We start from the raw sequence: 18,895 nt of genomic DNA on the forward strand, positions 1-18,895 counted from the left end.
CACTTAACAAACATTCAAGAAGGAACTGGACCCTGTGATAAATCCTACTTTGGCCTGGTATCCAGTGACCCTAGACTGAGATCATATTTAAGCTGATGCCACATCACACCCTCTGGGTTTACCTAAACCAGAAAAAGTGATAAAGTTGAACAATCTTTATTTAAAAAAAAGTGATAAAGATGAACAATCTTTATAATATAATATCAAGACAAAACAATCATAAACAAGATGCACATGTGTTAAGGTGGTGGCAGTGTTTGCATTTCAAGAAACACAGACAATGATAATTCTAGTTACTGTCAGTTTAATAAATACAGTTATTTTTTCCTTCTCCATAAAATCTGCCATAAAAACTCAAGTTAAAGTTGACATGTCATTACTTTGAGAAGTTATTCTAAGAGCCCCCAGGCATGATTCACAGCTCATGTTATTCATGGATTACAAAGGAAAAGGGGGGATTGGGAGATTGCATCTCAATAACTTTCAGAAATCAAATTACAAGCTATAGTACATACATATATATATGCCCTAGAAGAAAAATATAGACCACTTGAAGTTGAATATCAAATTAATACATATTGTCTCAATTCATTCCTTTACAAGGTCATGTCCAAGAAATATCTCTGATGTTATTATTTGCCTATGCCTGCCATCACCTACATACATTTATCCACCATTCGCTCTGCTTCTAGATGCATTCTTTTTCTGCCTTCCTAAGCTCCAAGTCCCATTGTCTTCTTGTTTTCTACAATTATATCTCTCATGATAAGCTCTCCATATTTAGAAGCAAACATTCTCTAGATTGAAAATGCCTCCCAACAGTTGGCAAGCCAAAATCTAAGCATATAGAGCAGAAAAGTAGAAAGACAACATCATGTCTCAATAAGCAAAACCTTGATTATTTAATCAAGCTTAAGGTCCATATAAGAAAAAACACATGCATATTTATTTTTTTTGTTCACATACCACCTCATTAAAAAAAAAAACCTCCATAAAAGTCTACAGGATGCCTACTTGAATAATAGAGTAGGAGTGTGGGTCTGTGTGTATATATAGACACCAAGTTTATTTTTCTTAGGTATATTCAATTCTGGGAATTTGAAGAGAGCCAATGTAAAATGTGTTGACCCACTCCGATTATGCTGCTTGAGAAGCCAGAACTCTCAGGTTCAGTTATGTAAAATTCGGAGCCCATTCAATTGGCCTCCACAGTAGAATAATAGAAAAAAAAAAAATTGGTCTGGGCATTTGTGGCTGACTTTTGCCACCTGACATTTCATGTAATCAAGTGTTGAAGCTGCTGCCCCAAATGCATTCCCTACATTGATTTATTTTTCTTCTATTGTAGAGTTAGGATCTTTCTCCCGTTTCTTCTTTTTTTTTCAGCTGTGATATCTTCTTTTCAAACACCCAATATCTGCATTTGTGAGGAGTTCAACTAATCAAGAAAACAAATCTGTAACACACTGAGAAATCACCCCAGGTTGAAGAAAACAAGTCACCCGTGACGAACCTCCTCTGTGATAAGGTATCCCCACCTGCCTCAGGCTATGGCACACTGTGTGTGTGTGTGTGTGTTTTCTGTCCATATAGCTGTCTCCTTATGCTACTTTGTACTAGTTAGACAGAAGGAAGCAATTTCAGATGTAATAATCAGAAGCATATTCAGCAGTCCCAATTTCGATCTGAATTAAAGGGAAGTATTTTAGAAACTCTCGACCTTTAGATAGCCAGAATATGAGAAATACACAATGACCCTAAGTTTTATTTATTTATTTGTTTGTTTGTTTATATTAACATGAGCAGGGGCAGAGGTAGTGGGAGGGGCAGAGGGAGAGAGAGAATCTTAAGCAGGCTCCACACCCAGCATGGAGCCCAATACAGGGCTCAATCTCATAATCCTAAAATCATGACCTGAGCCGATATCAAGAGTCAGGCACTTAACTGACTGAGCCACCCAGGCATCCTGGCCCTAAATTCTAAAAATTTGCTTGATTAAGTCCTCACCAATTTTCTCTTACCATTAACGGACCCATTTCAGCAGGCCAGAGTTCACCAGTTTGGTCATCTTTTTCCTTAAGCTTCCAAATCAAGTCCTTTCCATACCATGCTGAGGATTCTTGCATTAATCTGAATTCATCTTTCTCAAACAGTAGATTTCTATCCTATCAACTCTAATCTCACATGAGAGAAACTTGGGGTGGGGTGAGGGAATTGTTCCATATCTTGACTGTGGTGGTGTTGGTTGCCCAATTCTATGCATTTGTCAAAACTCATAGATCTGTGCATTCAAATGGATGGACTTTACTTATATATTAAATTACACATCAAGAAATGTAACCTAAAGAAAAGGGACGGCTCTGAAAGTACAGTTTGATTCTATTTACATGAAATCTAAACTAGAAAAAACTGAATATAGCAAGGTTCTCAACCGTGGTCCCACTGACATTTTGAATCGGATCATTCTTTGTTGTGGACAGGGCCAACTTCATGGGCATTCAGCCTGTACAGTTGCAGAGGTGCAGCTCTCTGAAAAGGCTCCATGCTTGGCTTAATGCTCTGCTGTTGCCATTTAATTTCTGAACTTGTGTTTTACAGATGAAATCTGATGGGACAATGGAATGTGTACATGGGTAAAGGAGATATATCAGGTATCCTGGTGTGTAGGCATGAATTCAGGTCCAAAGGCATAGCAAGCAGTAAGCAATGACAGCATGGACCAGTTGGCCTGGCTGCCTGGCAACTGCACGCATGCACAGTAGTCTTGGCTGTTGTGGGACCCCAAGGAGGAGGCCAGGACAAAGAGACTTGGGCAGGCCCAAAATGTTAGCAATAATGGCAAAAATAGCAGAAATAGTAGCATTAGGTGACTGCAGGAGAGAGGAGGGGTTTTACATAGAGTAGCACCAGGACTGCAATGAGAGATTAGCTTGCCTGTCCATCTCCAGAGCCCATTCATACATCATCTGCACACATGTGAATTCTCCAGATTACACACTGGGACAGGAACAGAAGCATGAAGGCAGTAAAATTTGTCAGTAAATCATTACAAAATAAAACCACATATAATGGGCATTGCAATATGGAGTATCAGGGAGTTGTTTGGCTTCAAAGAATTTAGATTCTCTGGTTTTGAAAACTGCTGCAGTATTAGAAACAAATATTCATAGGCTTAGAGATAGAAATTAAATTTAAACATTGTTGCATTCAATGGAAAAGAACTTTTTTTATTGTTGTTAAGATTTATTTATTTTTAGGGAGACCAAGCATGCAAGCGTGAGCAGGGAAGGGGCAGAGAGAGAGGGAGTGGAATCCTCAAGCAGACTTCCTGCTGAATGCGGAACCCAATGTGGGACTCAATCCTAGGAACCCAAGATCAAGACTCGAGCTGAAATCAGGAGTCGGATGCTTAGCCAACTGAGCTATCTAAGCAGCAGGAAAACTGTTGTTGTTTTTTTTTTAAAGATATTACTTATTTATTTGACAGACAGAGATCACAAGTAGGCAGAGAGGCTGGCAGGGGGTGGGGGGAGCAGGCTCCCTGCTGAGCAAAGAGCCCAATTGTGGGGATTGATCCCAGGACCCTGAGATCATGACATGAGCCTAAGGCAGAGGCTTAACCCACTGAGCCCCAGGTGCCCCAGGAAAACTGTTTTTATACAAAGCTTCAAGTGAGCTAATTGTTAATGAGGAAACACTTCAAATTATTTTTTCTTTATAAATGAATATAAAGCAATAGTATGTATAAACAAGTATTTTGAACCATATACAAATCATGAAGCCATTTTCAGTTTCTGCAAGTTACAGAAGATGTCAAAGGAAATATTAAAGTGCTGTTGTATAAATGTATATTTGAAATTAAATTCAGACTTATATGAAGTTGATTTGTATAGAGTTAAATCTTTTTAGAAAAACTGTCCCACAAAAATTGCTCATCAACAAAAAGATCTTCCTCAAAATGAAAAATTATCAAAAATTATTTGCAATTTTGTATTTGCCAAGAGCTACTTATGTCACTTTGAATTATATTGATTGCAAATTAAGTTGCTAAAAGCATAAATTTTGATGACCTAACAAATGAATTTGCAGAAAAGTGAGCCAGAAAAATAGTACGCCCAACCAAGATACCACATTAATAAAACAGTACTTTAATTATTTGTTATATAAAATTACATCAAAAGCATGTTTTTGAAATTTGTTACTGGTGTATCATTATTATTCCTATTATATTTGTAAGTCATAAAGCCCACCTTCTTTAATGATAAAATGAAGATTTAGAGAATTTCTAAGATCCCTTTAGCTCTTAGATTGCATCATTCACCCCTCAATAAACGGCCATCAAAACTCAACCCAAAACCAGAATCCTCAAGTGGTGTCTCTTTCTGTAAATCTGAGCCTACTATGTATACTTGTCAATACTGGGTTCACACAAATGGCATCTAATGATTTGGCTGTTTATTCTGACACATGGACCACGTAGGACTAAACTATTTGGAAAGAGACTCATGAGAAAAACTACTTCCCATCTCAAGCATGCATTGGTCTGCATTGGTCATGTTTGGTGTTCCACCTCACATATCCAGAGGAGAGCAATGCCTATAAATGTACCTGTGACTCTACTGGTGCAGGCTTTGTCAGCAGCAAACTGGGTTTATAAAATGAGAAAGCAGGAGTCATTATCTATGTACTACCAGTGACACATTCCCAACTCCAAGTGAAGCCACTTGTGTGGCTGATGAAAGTACATCTTATAACAATAACTAGTTCTTCTGCCTTTGGCGGGAAGATGAGCCACATCATCAGCAGGTCAACCAAGATGGACCTTTCCCTATACCACCAGGCAGTTTTAAATGGGGTTTTAGTTGGACTTGATGATTTCTGATTTTGTTTGACATTGCCTTCCTAGAAACAGGCCTAGCCAGAGAACACAATGATAAAAATCTGCATAATTCACTAGGCCAGATCCCCAACTTATTAAGTCAATAGATTAGGAAACACATTTTATAGCACATAACAGGTAGGAGAGAACTGAAAGATGTGTATTAAGCTGTCATTTTGTGATTCACCCTAAGGCAATGGTAGTACTAAAAAATTTCTCTAATTGGCACTTTATCTTTATTATTTGTAGAATAAAAATGGCATTAACTTTATTGTTTCAAAAAAATAATATATATAAACTATGGGGGGAGAAGTGACAAAAAATATGTAAACTGTAAAAAAAATTAGTCAATATCAAAAGATTTATGAAGAAAATTAAACCATTGGAAACATTTCCTCCAAGACATAATTATTGTCAGCGTTTTTCTATGCATATATATTTTTACAACTCTGGGAAAATAAACTATTAAATTTTAACCAGTTTTCCACTTAATATACTGTGGTTATTTTCATGTCAATAGCTATAGATCACTAACATTATTTTTAGTGATGCATAACATTCCATTGTATCATTATGTGCTATGGTAAATACAGTATCAGTATCTATATTGGTAGACATTTCATTTGCTTTCTATTTTACTAATAAAAACAATGCTTCAGTGAACATTTCTGCACATATGTCTATATGCTCCTATTTAATTAATTCCTTAGAATAAATTTTTAGAATTAGTATCCTAAGGTCAAAGCAAACACATTTTAATTCTGACACATTTTTCCAAATTGCTCTCCAAATGGTAGTGCCCTTTATAGTCCTACCAATAAGATTCCCCCAAATCCCCATGAACACTGAGCATTACCACCTTTTAAACCTTCATCAGTCTGATAAAGGGGAATTGTATCTCATAGTTGTTTCCATTTATACTAATATTTATTTCATAATCAGCAAATGGAATACTTGATAATTTATTGAATATTTGTATGATTCTTACTAGGGTTTTTTTTTTTTTGCTTCCTTATTTAGTTTATCATGGTATTTATTTATTCAGACTCAATTAGTGTAGTTTTCACAAAAGGATAGGTTTTGTTCATGGGTTATTTCATGAGTCCCCATATTGTTTCACTCTTCCCTGCCCTCACTTTCAGCAGAAAGGAAATTCCATCCATCTGCTAGCTTTCTTCTTAAAAACTGGCCTACATCGGTCCATTCTTCTCTTCTCAAATCTGGTCCCAATGGAATGGTTCTTCTGAAGATCAGTTCTTCACCAGTGTTCCTTCCATCCCATCCCACCTACCCCAGGATGTCACTCCCCAACTTTGTTCCCAGTCTTTTTCCAGCAGCATTTCAACACGCACAGTCATCACCATCCTTAAAAAAAGAATACCTGTTCCCAACTTTTCATTTCTCTCTACCTACTACCCTCCCACTCCTCCCCTCCACAACCATCAAACTATTAAAAAAAGAGCTATCTACACTCATTCTTTCCATTTCTTTTGTAATCCAATTACTCTGCCAATTACTACAAAATCTGTATCCTAACATTCCTACTGTGCTTGGCCTTTTGGAAGAGCTGGAAAAAAATTACTGAATGACTGAATGAATCTGGCTGCCCAAGCTGGAAACATGGAAACATATTCCTTCTACTTACCTTGTCATTCAGTTGGTCACCAAGTCTTTTAGATGATACTTCCTGAAGAGTACTCATATCTGTCATCTTCTCTCCACTCTCACTGCTATTACTTTAGTTTTAGTTTGAACTACCAGGACCCCTCACCTTGATTACTGTTACAGCTCCTTAACAGGTCTGCCCCAATTCCTGGTATCTCAGAACACAGCAGCTAGAGTAGCCTTTCACAATACTACTTCCCTGCTTAAAAGTGCTACTTCATGGATTTCCAAAGTCCCCAGGTTTCCATTCGACCTCCTTATTATGGTATATATTTCATGACTTTGCACTGCTTTCTGACCAGAATCTAAACCCAAAACATACTGAATTGTAATTTCCAAAACAGGTCATTGTTTCTCTTGCCTCTAGAAACTTGAACCTGTCCCTCCTTTTGCCCAGCTGCACTTCCCCTCCAATCTTTCACTCTTTTTACCCAGCAAACTCCTACTTGCTATGTGAACTCACTGATTCTAGGAATCATTCACTGCTCCCCTGAGACTCAACCTTGTGCCCCCATGTTTTCCCCATGACAGGCCGTATGCACCTGTATAAAAACAGTTATGCAGTTTCTTTATAATTATCTGTTTATTTGTTTGACTGTTCTATTCAATGAGTTGAATTTGTCTTTGTTTTCTCCCACTAAGGTTTTCAAACACTGGCAGATCTCCTCATCCTTTTTCCTGCTAACATCTAAGGCATATCCCATCACTTCCAATATCTTCAGGTGTTAAAGAACAGTCTTGTTTTCAGATGTTAAGAAATGCAGTCCAATTCAACATCAGCATTTCCATCTTTCACCCTGTTCTCTGATTCTACTATGGTGCCTCCAAGAATAGGGTCAGAGCGATGGATGAGAAGAAAAGGAACAAAAATCTATTTATTTAACTGATGCTGTTTGTAACTCTCATTTGGCTGTTAAATGTTCTCACCCAAAAGACGACTCCTTCACGACACATATTGGTAGATTCTTGAGCGATTTTCATGGATATGGTCTCACTAACTAGACATTCACTGGTTTATAAACGACTTCATTCCTCAGATTCTACTCTCCAGCAGAATACCTTCAAGGTGAGGGAAACCTGAAGGTAATCCCTCTCACACAGACCCTTTCAGCATAACTCTAGCTTGGCAGCCTTTCTGCAAAGTCTGCATGGCCCACCAATAAACTTCTGTACCCTTGTCCCAACAAATTCTGGAATTATGGACCATTCCTATTACAACCATTTCTCTTTTCAATGTCATTGCTATTTCCTCCACCAGCCTCCAAGTAAGATGTAGACCAGCCTCTCTGCCTATTGAAGTCCAAGGTACATATTTTTGGACTTCTGGTGCCCCACAGCTCCAACTTGTCTTAAAGAGAGGTAGTAGGTATCTCCCTTTTCTCCCTAATGGGAAATGGAGGGGAATTACCTGAAAGTTCTCAACTGGTATAAATTACTTTCAAATAAATTCTTTAAGAAAATTATCTAGGGCTCTCTTTCACAGGTTGAATTTAAATGAAGGGTTAGGAGTTCAGTCACAGGATGACTTTGCTATCTCTTAGCAATTTCTGCGGAGATGTCCCATGCCCTCTCCAGAATATATATGCATAATATTAAGGCAATAGTGAAAGTCCCATTTGACATGTTGTTATGTTTGTCTTCCCTTGATGACTGTGTGTGTACCTTCTTCAACCTCATATTCCCAATGTCTGGCACAGAGTAGAGCTGCAATAATTTATAGGGAATGATAAGCAATTGCTATGCATTATGAAACATTTATCACAAAGTCATAGTAATATACTTCGCTTGACAAGTAAGGAACAGCCATGTCTACTTGAGAATGTTAGGAAAGACCCATGAATGTGAAATTTTCCTTAAAATATGGGTTCTCCTTGTTCCTTAACAGGGAAACTTAATTGTTATACCTCATTATTACTTATACCATTAGCTTTGGTCCACAGTTGCTGTTCTATTTAAATATCAGAAAAGAGAAATAGCAACACAACATCTTTAATTGTAAGTTAATCTTAAAATCAGACTTTTAAACTCAATCAAACTCCAAATTTACTGGGCTTCTTTTCTGATCATAACTTGTTGGAGAGCTCAGCAGGAGTCTAGTCAGAAATTGTATTTGACCCAGAAAAAACTAAACCATCTATTCTTTTTCATTTGAGGATATATATATTGCAAACATGTGGCCATTTGGCAATGTTCCTAATCTCTTTTAAATTAAATTAGGCTCTATGACTTTTAAACACTATTGAACAGGCTTCTTCATTGTATTACTATGTTAATTTCTATGGAACACTTTTATTTTACCTCCATTAGACTGTTTATTAACATTTCTCATGTTTTCCTCCAGTTCTCCCTCCTCCCCTGCTGCACAGATATTCATAGAGCACTTAATTCTAGTCTGCACCAAGGAAATAATGGATCCCAAGGTCTTATAAATACTGAGAATGGAGAAAGTCCCTAGAAAAGGGGAGAACTGGAGGAAGAAATAAAGAATGCCATGGGTAGATGAAGGCAAGCATAGAGTTCCCTCCATTCCCAACAGAGTTCATTCAAGTAACTGTAGTTTCTTTATTCTCAGGCAAACATAGTATGTGCAAGATAATCTTAGAAGGTATGGGATGCACGGTGACTTTTACAGAAAGATACAACCACAGGGGCACACAATTCTAACAACAACCTGATTTATACTTACAATGTCATAAATAATATTTAAGTTTAATGAAGTAAACATGTATTTATTTATTCTACTGGTGCCATCAACAAGATGTAGTTTTAGATTGGGACATATCTAACTGCTATACTTACAACATATAGAATACCCATAATTTGCTAAATATATAATTGAATGCACAACACATACACCCCACCAGGGTCCTCATGTTTATAAGAAATGTCTGCATCATTCAGGACTAAAATAAATAGCCTTGAAGCCAAACACTAATCCTCTTAGTCATTTGGTGAATATACCTGTTTGGAAAGCAATCGTATACCCAGTTATTTTAACTGAATCTTTGCTTTCAAGTCAGAGGGCATCTCTCATTAAGGTGGATTTAAAGGAGGGAAGACTGGCAAGGAGGTTGTTATTTGGACACTGTGCAGAAACCTGATTTTAAAATTTCTGTCTCCCTCCTCAGTATTCCCAAATAAGCAGCCTGAAGCTGATTGGAACATGAGCAGTGGCTCTTTGCTCCAAAACATTTTAGTCTCTAAATTTTAGGTGAGTTAAGTTGACCTATTTATATTGATGGGGCATTTGTCACTCTGGAAATCCTGGATAAGAAAGATTGAATCAGACTATGGGAGTCCAGCCAAAACAGAATTAATTTGCTATTGCTTTTGGGGGGGAGGGCAAGAAGATAAAATTTGTCCCTTGTAAGAGAGGTAATGATTTTCCCTAAAGAGAATAGTTGTTTCTTCTGTTAATAATCCTGTAATAAAGGAAAGCTCAAGGGAGGAAATTTGACAGTCCTTGGAATGGAAAGGAGAGGGAACTCATATCTCTCATCTTGACCCAGAGCCTTGAAGAATCTTAAAGCAGTTACAGTGAAGCTGGTGAGACCAGGCCCTAGAGAACTTGGCTATTGCCTGTGAGAGCCCAGCAACTACACCAATACCATGCAGCACAGACAAGGGGCACCATGGGAATGCCACAAAAAAACTTGGTGGTGAACAAATTTCTAGCAAATAAGGCAGTGGGTACATATGTAAAGGGGAAGTTAATAAGGATGTATTCAAATATAGATGATTTTGCTATCATTAGTCAAAGACTATTTGCCTTGATACATGACGATTCTCTTATCTTTATTTTTAAAAGATTTTATTTATTTATTTGAAACAGAGAGAGCATGAGCAGTGGGGAGAGGGAGAAGCAGACTCCCCTCTGAGCAGGGAGCCCAATATGGGGTTTGATCCATGGACTCTGGGATCATGGCCTGAGCCGAAGGCAGACGCTTAACTAAGTCATCCAGGTGCCCCAAGATTCTCTTATCTTTATAAATGTTAAGATTCCAGTTTCCATTGATTCTTTAATCCATAAATAACAGATACCACAATCCAGAATTTTCACTGGGCTATCCTCCACACTGGTTAACACCTTTGGTGAAACATCATTTTGATTCAAGATTAGATTCTGTACTTATTCCAAGAGCTTCCTGCCCTTAAGAAGCTTTCAATCTTGAAATTATGTCAAAAATTATATTTACATATTGACATAGACTAGAACAGAACCTTAAGAATGAAAAAGTTACGTACAGACATTTTTGATACTTTTAATCCAGTTGCTACGATGTGACCATTAAAATTATGGTTTTAAAGAATGTAAGTGAGAAAAAAAGCAGATAAAATTTTGTATGTATAGTGTGATTCTAATTTCCAAGTAAGTATTATATATTACAGGGAAAAAAGCTCTAGGAAGAAACACAATCCATTGTTAGTACTGGTACTTGCTCAGTGTACAGTTAAGATAATTTTTACTTTTCTTTATATCTTTTCAATTGAAAATTTTTTTAAAGATTTTTTATTTATTTATTTGAGAGAGAGAGTATGAGAAGGGGGAGGGTCAGAGGGAGAAGCAGACTCCCTGCCAAGCAGGGAGCCCGATGCGGGACTCGATCCCAGGACTCCAGGATCATGACCTGAGCCGAAGGCAGTTGCCCAACCAACTGAGCCACCCAGGCGCCCTCAATTGAAAATTTTTAACAATAATGTTTTACTCCCAACACGCAAAAAATGTTATTCTAAAAATGCAGCCTTAAAGACTCTAAGATATGTATTAACAGGAAAAGTGGGGAAAATACACACACAAGAGCAGATATATAACAGGTATACTATAATTTAAGTAGTAATTGGATTAAGAATGAGAGATTATGGATGACTTCTTCATTTCTCAGCTTCCTTTAATGTCACTACCCTTCTTTGATGATATAAAGGACTAAATAAAATAACTGTTAATGTATTAGCATTCTAATAAAGCACTGAATTAAAAATTAAAATAAAAAGTTAAATCTAATTGGCAAACAGCAAGCTCCAAGAAAAATTATAGAATTCTTTCTCTATAATAGAAATGTATAGATAATATAACCAGAACCACACAACCCAGGCACAAAATCCTGTGAGTGAGAGGAAGTTGGCAGATACTAAAAGATACTTGGAAGCAGAGTGGGGAAGATGAGCCCACACAAGCTTTGGGGCCAGCCTACCCGGGCTTCAGTTGTGAATCCATTGCTTGGTAGCTGAGACACCTTAGTAAATCACTGGACCTTCTGAGTGCTGGTTTTTTCACCTGGAACTGCATATGGTGGCAATTGTTAGTGAATGTACTTGAAAAGGTTTCTAACCTAAAGCACATTTAAAAATGTAATGGTCTCCTATTAACTCTGGCATAGTCATACAACTGACACCTGCTTTATGCAGAAAAGGTCTCTATTTTCCCACATTTGGGCCCCAAACTACCTACCATATCAATTCTGAGTATCAGTTATGTAAAGACTAATTTTAAACTCTATGGTGACTTTAAAATCCTAATTATTCCTGATCCATTAGTCTAATAAACCTTTAGAAATTAATGTACATATGCAGAAAAGTGCCTAAATGATACATGTAACATTGAATGAAATCCCACAAGTTGAGCCCGTGGATGCCACCACCATGCAGATCAAAAAATAGATCACTATCAGCACCCTAGGAGCCAACATCATGCTTCCTCCATCATTCCTCCCCCGCCTTCCCAAAAGCAACCACTATTCTAACTTTTAACACCAGAGATTAGTTTCTTCTTTTTATAATGGAATCACTTTCGCTCAGCCTCATGTTTATGAGATTCATTCATGTTATGTGTAGCAGTAGTTTATTCATGTCCAGTGCTATGTAATATTCTACCATATGGGGGCGCCTGGGTGGCTCAGTGGGTTAAAGCCTCTGCCTTCGGCTCAGGTCATGATCCCAGGGTCCTGGGATCGAGCCCCGCATCAGGCTCTCTGCTCGGCGGAGAGCCTGCTTCCTCCTATCTCTCTCTGCCTGCTTCTCTGCCTACTTGTGATCTCTGTCAAATAAATAAATAAAAAATAAAAAAAATATTCTACCATATGGATATGCTACAATTTATTTACCCATCCTCCTATGGTGGACATGTGAATGTTTCTGACCATGGGCAGAGTGCTGCTATATATATTATTAGACCTGACTTTTGATGGACAAATGCACTCCGTTATCTTGGGCACATACAAATGAGTGACATTGCTGCATTCTAGAATATACTTACATTCATCTTAAGTTGATCCTGTTAGATAGCTTTCCAAGGTGGTTCTCATTTCATTTTTAAAAAATGCTCCTCCCCCCAGTCTGTGGTAACTAGCATTCTATTTTTTGTCTCTATGAATATAGGTATCTCCTATAAATGTAATCATAAATAGTATTTGTCCTTTTGTGACTGGCTTATTTCACTTAGTAGAATGTCCTCAAGATTCATGTATATGGTAGTACATGGCAAAATGTCCTTCCTTTAAGGCTGAATAATATTCTGTTGCATGGATATACCACATTTTCTTTATCCATTCATCAATCAATGGACACTTAAACTAGCCCCACCTTTTGGCTATTATAAATAATAATCTGAACATAGGTGTACAGATATTTGTTTGAGCAGCTGCTTTCAATTCTTTCGGGTATGGGTCTAGAAGTGGAACTGCTGGCTCAGAGAGTAATTCTGTGTTTAATTTTCTGTGGAAGCACCATATTCTTTTCTACTGCAGCTGTACCACCCCATTTAATTTTCAGTTTTATCCCAAACCAAGCTCAGGTCTCTCCCATCTCAATATCCCATCCATCTTTTGGTGGCAATCCAGACTTTGTCTGTTCCTGCCTGGTTGCCTCTGTAATGTGACTGAGGCAAGGAACCAGAGTTGAACACAGAGGAAATCTAGTTTCTATTTCTAGTTCTGCCACTAACTCACACAACTATCAGATAAGAAACAAGGATGCTCACAGGCATCCTGAAGTTTAAGTGGAAAAAAGAGTAAGTTAGAGTGATAAGATAGGCAAAACAATTTTAACACACTAGACTTTATACATCACATGCATGTTTTTACCCTCACTTCAGCTAGACCAAGTCAGATCACACTCTTATTGCATAAAATCTATTTTATATCTTTTCTTTTGTAATAATCACCAGAATATAAATTTAATTATTACACAATACTGTGTCCTTACACACAGTACTATGTCCTTCATAGAGATGCAAAGAATTGGGGACTGAAAGTCAAAGAAAAGGCAGCATTGTTTTCCTTGAAGAGAACAATAGTGTAACAGCTACTGCTATAATCTTATTTCTGCCCTGCACCTCTCCCACATTGCCCCCATTCGCTTTCTGACCAACAGGGTGTGGTAACCTTGAGGTGTACAGTGCAGACCTTCTTCTGAAGAACCTACTGGGGAGGCAGGGCCTATGTGACTGATAGGCTGCAGGTTCTGCAGGTTGAGATCCACTGTGGTGTTCATAACCAGAATCCACTTCCCCCAGACTGCTCCCAGCCCTTACTGAATGTGATAGGCATCTAGAGCTTGGACATTTCTGCCTGATGTAGTGCTTTTCCAATGGGCAATCTTTTCTTAGAACTGTCTATTAGCTTGGTGAGGACTTCCTTCAAAGGGTGCTGTGGCCTAATACTCTTCCTATTACTTAGTCTTTCCTTCCCTCTTTTCTTTCATGGGCATCAGGCTTGTATCACAGTCTAAAGGTTCTCCCAACCTACTCCTATGTCTCTTTGGTTTATCCTTTACTAACATTTCCTTCAAATAATCTCTTGGAAATCTCATCCTATCTTGGCTGTCTGCTTCTAAGAGGAGGAACTGATGCACAAGGGCGAATGCAGGACAGGGTGGGGGGATCAGTTATCATGTTCTCATCAATGGTCTCAGTGATTAATCAAAGGGGTAAAACTATGGTGCTCATCAGACCAATAAGAATGTTTCCCTTGGGGGAGCACCTAGGTGGCTCAGTGGGTTAAGACTCTGCCTTTGGCTCAGGTCATGATCTCAGGGTCCTGGGATCGAGCCCCGCATCGGGCTCCCTGCTCAGTGGGGAGCCTGCTTCTCCCCTTCTCTTTCTGCCTGCCTCTCTGCCTACTTGTGATCTGTCTGTCAAATAAACAAAATCCTTAAAAAAAAAAAAAAGGAATGTTTCCCTTGGTATTAGTCAACCTCAAACAGGTGGGGGCAGGGGATTCTGAGACAGTAAGGAAATAAACTCTCACTTATCTGAGGCCATGTTTCTTGGCAGAGAAATCCTGCCTGCAATTGCAAAGAATCAGTCCAGTGTTAGAGAAAAAGGTTTCATGTGGGTAGTAGGGTCTGAAGAGACCAGATTCTGAAATCTGGAGATGAGTATCACCCCTCCTATATGATCACATAAGTCAATAAGTTTCCTGTTCAAACTGGGTTTTGATCCCTTGTAACCTAAGAATCCTAATTATGTTACTCCCTTGGTGTGTGCGTGTGTGCGTGTGTATGTGTGTGTGTGTATAAAATGGAATATTACTCAGCCATAAAAAGGAATGAAATCTCAGTATTTGCAAAGACACACATAGACCTAGAGTGCATTATATTAAGGGAAATAAGTCAGAGAAAGACAAATACTATATGATTTCATTAATATGTGGAATTTAAGAAACATAACAGATGGACTTAGGTGGAAAAAAAGATGGGCAAACCATAAAACAGACTCTTTAGAGAACACACCAAGGGCTGCTGGAGGGGAGGTGGGCCCAAGGGATGAAATAAGTGGCTATTGGTATTAAGGGGGGCACTTGGAATGAGCACTTTATATTGCGTGTAAGTGAGGAATCACTAAATCCTAAACCTGAAACTAATATACTAACTAACTAGAATTTAAATAAAAACTTGGAAGAAAAAAAACTTTCCACGGATTCCACTGATTCCAGGATAAAGCCCTTATATTCTAATATGTTGAAAAATTTCCAAATCTACTGAAAACTTGCAAGAATAGTAAAATGAATGCTCATTTACCCTGCACCTAAATTCATCAATTATTAACATTCTACTACATTGGTCTTATCTCTTTCTCTTTCTTTCTGTATATACATACAAAGTTTTTGATAAGTCATTTGAGAATTGAATTAATCACAGACATCACAACATTTCATCCCTAAATACCCTAAGAACAAAGACATTCTCCTATATAATCACAATATGGTGTTCACATTCAGAAAATTTAACTTGATACAATATTATTACCTAATATTCAGTCTATATTCAGATCTCCTTAATTGTCACAGTAATGTCCTTTATGGTTGTTGTTAGGTTATTTATTTCTTTTTGATCCAGGATCCAGTCAAGGATTATGTAATGCTTTTAATTGCCATGTCTCTTCACTCTCCTTTAATTCATAACAGTTCCCTAGCATTTTTCTGTCTTTCAATATCTTGACCTTTTTCCAGAGTCCAGGCAGGTCATTTGGCAGATTGTATCTTAAAATGGGTTTTTCTGGTTGTATCCTCATGATTAGACTCAGGTTAAACATTTTCAGGGGTAATTAGAGGTAATGTGATGCCCATTTGCAAGGCTGGCCCTGCCCATCTCTCTGGCCTCATAACTTGCTGCTCTCCCTATGATCTTTCAAATTCCAGCCAAGAAACCTCTTGTAGTTTTCTTCATTCACCTGGATTATTGGAATATACATTTCTCATCTAAACTTAAATAGCCATGACCTTTCCTTAGCCCCTTGGAATGGGCCAGCTCACCCATGTACTTGTGTAATTATCTTTCCTTCTAGACCATTGGCTTTCAAAGTGTGGTCCTCAGACCCCAGGATCTTGGGACCATTTTATGGGGTTTACAAGGCCAAAGCTATTTTCATGATAATATTTAAGATGTTATTTACCTTTTTCACTGTACTGACATTTTTACTGATGTTACAAATCTATGGTGAGAAGCTGCTTGTGCAAACTGCAGCATTGGTCACTATATTCTTTACCACCCACTCACAGAAAAAAAAGGGAGTTTTACTTGAGAATGTCCTTGATTCAGCAGTTAAAATGATTAACTTTACTAAATCATTACCCTTGAGCATGTCTATTTAATATTCTGCATGACAAAATGGGAAGTATGCATAAAGCATTTCTGCTGCACAATGAAGTACAATGGGCATCTCAAGAAAAAGCATTTCTGGGACTGGATTGTGAGCTGAGCTGCACACTGTTTTCATGGAGCACCATTTTTACTTGAAAGAACAAGCAGTTAAACTATGGTTACTTAGACCTGAGCATTTGATAGGCATTTTCTCAATAAATGGGCAAAGTGAAACTGCCACTTCAGGAAAAACAACTCACAATATGTGCTGTCAATGGTAAAATTTGAACACTCAAATAAAAATCAGAATTCTGAAAAAATTGTATTTTTGACTAAGTTTAAGTTTGACGGCCTCCCAATGCTTAGACTTTTCTGATGTGATCAGCACTGATATTAATGAATGTGATTTTTTTAGATTATATAGTGAAATGTGTCAACATTTGAAAGACTGCTATAACTCAGTGAATCAATGTTTTCCAACTGAACAATGCATATTATTAGATATGGAAAATTTGCTGAAAGTGCAAGATAGGCTAATTAATTTTAGTATATGAAGCATTTATTTCATATATTTACCAGTGATATGGTTTAAGATTCCACATTGTAGCTAGCCTTTAAGAAATTACCACTTGTTGATTTTTGGTGTAGTAGCAAAGAAGAATTTTCACAATTATCTGAAAAGATTTCTAAGATACTTCTCTCTTTTCCAATTGCATATTTGGGTGAGACCAGATTTTCCATATATACTTCAACCAAAACAACATATTGCAACAGACTAAAGACAGAAGCAGAGATGAGAGTCCAGCTGTCTTTTATAAAGACATTAAAGACAGTAGAAAAATTATAAAACAAAGCCATTCATTAATATTTTTTTCAGAAAAGATGGTTGTCTTTTTATAGTAATAACATTATTTATGTTCACAGGTAACAGGTTCATTACATTATTTTTATTTTATTTTTTTCTTCATCATGATAAGTACACTCATTAATCCCCATCACCTATTTCACCCATTTCCCCACATATCTCCTCTCTGGCAACCATCAGTTTGTTCTCCATAGTTAAAGGTCTGTTTTTTGTATGTCTCTCTCTCTCTCTTTTTTTAACCTCTTGCTCATTTGTTTTGTTTCTTAATTTCCACATATGAGTGAGATCATATGGCATTTGTCTTTCTCTGATTTTGCTTAGCATTATACGCTCTAGCTCTATTCATGTTGTTGCAAATGGCAAGCTTTCATTCCTTTTTATGTCTGAATAATATTCCATTTTATACACACACACACACACACACACACACACACACATACATACTGCATCTTCTTTATCTATTCATCTGTCAAGGGACACTTGGGCTGTTCCCATAGTTTGGCTATTGTAAATGATGCCACCATACATATAAGGGTGTATGCATCCTTTTGAATGACTGTTCTTGTATATTTTGGGCAAAAACCTAATAGTATGATTACTGGATCATGGGTAGCTCTATTTTTAATTTTTTTAAGGAACTTCCATACTGTTTTCCACAGCAACTGCACCAATTTGCATTCCCACCAACATGAGGGTAACTTTTTCTCCACATCCTCACCAACACTTACTGTTTCTTGCATTTTTTATTTTAGCCATTCTGACAGAAGTAAGGTGATATTTCACTCTGGTTTTGATTTCCAGTTCCCTGATGATTAATGATGTTGAGGATCTTTTCATGTATGTATGTTTTCTTTGGAGAAATGTCTGTTTATGTCTTCTGCTTGTATTTTAATTGGATTATTTGGGGGGTTTTTTGGTGTTGACTTGTGTAGATTCTTTATATATTTTGGATACTAACCCTTTATCAGATATGTCATTTATAAATACCTTCCAGCTTATAGGTTGCCTTTTACTTTTGCTGATTGTTTCCTTCACTGTGCAGAAGTTTTTATTTTGATATAGTCCTAATAGTTTATTTTTGCTTTTATTTCCTTTGTCTTGGGAGACATATCTAGAAAAAAGTTGCTACAGCTGATGTCAAAGAAATTACTGCCTGTGCTCTCTTTAAGGATTTTTATGGTTTCAGGTCTCACATCTAGGTCTTTAATCCATTTTTTATTTATTTTTATGTATGTTGTAAGAAAGTGGTCCAGTTACATTCTTTTGCACGTAGCTGTCCAGTTTTTCCAACATCATTCATTGATGTGACTGTCTTTTTTCCATTGTATATTCAGTCTTCCTTCATCAAAGATCAATCGACCATATACTTGTGGGTTTATTTCTGGATTTTCTCTTCTGTTCCCCTGGTC

Source organism: Lutra lutra, chromosome 1 (genome assembly GCF_902655055.1).
Source record: "Lutra lutra chromosome 1, mLutLut1.2, whole genome shotgun sequence".
Taxonomy (NCBI): Eukaryota; Metazoa; Chordata; class Mammalia; order Carnivora; family Mustelidae; genus Lutra; species Lutra lutra.